A 3,662-nucleotide genomic window follows, 5' to 3' on the forward strand; every position below is an offset into this window, starting at 1 on the left:
TTCGGGTTTCCTGCTAAACTGCCATTGGGACTCTTCCTCTCACCTCCCGAGCCAGCTGGTCAGAAGAAGCCAGGAAACTCATGCCAGGCCAGGGCTGCTGAGTCTCTCCAAATACAGCAAGTGCGGAGCAGAAGGGGAGTTCTGTTAAACTACACCACAAGCACAGTCATCCCAGCCTGCCCGAGATCTCAGCCCAAGCTCTCCATAGCACATGAGATATTATATACACCAGTTTATTTCAGGCATAGTGCTATAAGTTACATTATGTTATGGTTGATTCTGATGTTTAGGTCATCAGTCTCAAAGACAATCTCTGGTAAAAATAATAATCCTTTCCCTGACTTTCCCAATTGTACCTCCATTGCTTGATAAAACAGGCAGTCTGGGATTTCTGTTCATGTACCGCCCAATCTCTGCAATCTCTGGTAAAAATAAAAAAAAATATTTCTTGACCTTTGGCAAGAACTGGAATGAATCACTATGTTTGTGTTAATTATAAGGGGAAGTGTCACTTCTACAACTCCATGAAGTCTCCGTGTGGCTCAAGTCGCAGGTGCCAAGCTGGAGAAAAACATGTTTACGAGAAGTCACAGATGTGGCTCTATCTTCTGACAAGGATCAATGATGGGGGGAAGGTGAGTTTGGTCTGACCTTTCTTAATGAAATATGTACAGAAGAGGGGTATCAAGAAAACGATTTTTGATGTATACCCATGGTCAGGAACATGAGGGCCACCAGATATTATTGGACAGCAAGCCCTCGATGCCATGGCCAATGGTGATGGATGATTTGAGTTGCAGTCCAAGAACACCAGGAAGCCACACCTTCCCCATCCCTGATGTAAGTGGATGTGTACACAACTTGGGATACTTTCCCAGCCTTGCTTAGGGATTTAAGAAAGTCACTTACCTGTTTGCGGATTATGTTGATGGTGGCGGGGAGGCGTTCCGTCCCTCCCCCCAGAATCCTGGCCAGCCGGCTCTGCTCCACAGGGATTCTGCGGAGTCACCGGCCGGTTCCGCCAGCATCCGGACATCCAGCCGCTGGCTAGCAGGGACGCAAATGGCGGCGGCCATAGCCGCCGCCGTTTGCGTCCCTGCAGTCAGCCGAGATAGGCTACATAAATTTTTACATAGCCTATCACGTCTGACTTAAAAAAAATAACAACAATGCGCGTATGCAAATGGCGGTGGCCACGGCCGCCGCCATTTGCATTCCTTATTTTGGCACATCTTAGTCTACATCAAGATTTACGTAGACTAAGACGGCAAAAATAAGGGGAACGCAAATAGCATAGTGGACGCTACGCTATTTGTGTTCCCCTTATTTTCGCCGTCTTAGTCTACGTAAATCTTGACATAGACTAAGAGGCGCCAAAATATGGAACGCAAATGGCGGTGGCCATAGCCGCGTCTGCAGAGTGCTGCCCCAGGAGGCTGTTCCAAGTGGTCCAGAGCCTGGTCGGTCCTGTGGCTCCAGAACCACTGGAGCATTCTAAGGCCTCCTGTGAGGCTTTGGCAAGGCACTTTGCAGATAAAATTGATCAGATTAGGTGTGTTACTCTGCACACTGTGGATACAGTTAGTGAGCAAGAGGCGGCCTGTGGCAAACCAGTTTTGTGGGATCGGTTCCAGCTTCTTCCTCCTGATGAAGTGGACAAGGTGATTTCATCTGTAAGGCCGACCACCTGCTTACTTGATCCTTGCCCATCTTAGCTCATTATGAGCTGCAGAGAGAGACTGGGTGAGGGGATCACGGCGGTGGTGAACGCCTTCCTTGAGGAGGGAGTGATGCCATCAGCCCTCAAGGAGGCAGTGATAAGACCGCTCTTAAAGAAGCCCTCCTTGGATCCTCAAGTTCTGAACAACTTTTGCCCAGTCTCAAATCTGCCATTTTTGGGCAAGGTGATTGAGCGGGTGGTGGCGGTGCAGTTGAAGGCACACTTGGAAGAAACTGATTATCTAGACCCATTTCAGTCAGGCTTCAGGCCTGGGCATGGGACAGAAACGGCCTTGGTCGCCTCGGTGGATGATATGAGGAGGGCTCTGGATAGGGGTGAATGCTCCTTCCTTGTTCTCCTCGACCTCTCAGTGGCTTGTGATACCGTTGACCATGGTATCCTCCTGGACCGCCTGGAGGGGTTGGGCATTGGAGACACTGTATTGCGGTGGTTCCAGTCCTTCCTCTCCGGCAGGTACCAGAGGGTAGCACTGGGAGAGGAGGTTTCGGACCCGTGGCCACTTACTTGTGGGGTGCCACAGGGTTCCATCCTCTCCCCGATGCTATTTAACATCTATGTGAAGCTGCTGGGGGCTATCATCAGGAGGTTTGGGGTGCAGTGTCATCAATATGCGGATGACACGCAGCTCTACCTCTCATTCAAATCTTCACCAAGGTTGGCCGTAGAATCCCTGTCCAAATGTCTGGAGACGGTGAGTGGCTGGATGGGGAGGAATAAGCTGAAGCTGAACCCTGACAAGACCGAAGTACTTTTGGTGGGAGACAAGAGGAGGCTGGGGGATGTTGACCTGGTGTTGAATGGGGTTCGGCTACCCTTGAAAGACCAGGTCCGCAGCCTGGGGGTCGTTTTGGACTCCCAGCTGTCCATGGAGGCTCAGGTGTCAGCTGTGAGCCGGACAGCACTGTATCAACTCCACCTGATACGGCGGCTGCGCCCCTTCCTTCCCAACCATCTGCTCCCATCAGTAGTACATGCCATGGTCTCCTCTCGTTTAGACTACTGTAATGCGCTGTATGTGCGGTACCCTTGAAGACGGTTCGGAAGCTGCAGCTGGTACAGAACGCGGCAGCTCGCCTGATTAAAGGAGATCACATCACTCCAGTGCTGAAGGAGTTGCACTGTTTACCAGTTGTTTTCCAGGCCAAATTCAAGGTGTTGGTTTTGACTTTTAAAACCCTATATGGTTCCGGCCCAGCCTATCTTAAGGAGCGACTCCAGCAACACCAGACAGGCCACTTAACAAGATCAGCCTCGGATGGCCTTCTCTCTGTCCCATCATCCAGGACAGCTAGACTGGTGGGGACGAGGGAGAGGGCCTTTTCTGTGGTGGCCCCCACTCTGTGGAACTCCCTCCCTAGGGAACTCCGTCATGCCCCCTCTTTAATGAGCTTCCGTCGTGCATTAAAAACGTCGTTGTTCAGGCAGGCATTTGGGGTGGGTTAGGGTATTTAAAAAAAAAAATTATGGTAAAATTTTATTGTTTTAAATTGTTTTATGGTGGGTTGTAAATCGCCCAGAGTGGCTGGGTGACCAGTCAGATGGGCGATTAATAAATTTAATAAATAAATAAAATAAATTTGTGTACGCACAGTTTTTTTTTTTTAAAGTCAGACGTGATAGGCTATGTAAACAGATATGAAGCCTATCAAATTTTTTTTTTTTAAAAAAACCTAGCCATGATAGGCTACGTAAATATTTACGTAGCCTATCATGTCTGACTCTTTTTTTTACTGGAAATTGCGGCAGTGGCAGCAGCCGGTCGGAAGACCAGCCGCCGCAATCACCGCCGCCGAACCGCTGCCGGAGCCGCCGCTGGAGCTGCCGCTGCCCAGAAGATCCGCCCCAGGTAAGTCTCATCCCGGGGGGGGGGGCAGGCCGTTCCACCACCGATTTCGGGGGGCCAAATGCACTGGCATTCGGT

Source organism: Heloderma suspectum, chromosome 2, assembly GCF_057233095.1.
Source record: "Heloderma suspectum isolate Gila_16-S chromosome 2, 16-S_ref, whole genome shotgun sequence".
In the NCBI taxonomy this organism is placed as follows: Eukaryota; Metazoa; Chordata; class Lepidosauria; order Squamata; family Helodermatidae; genus Heloderma; species Heloderma suspectum.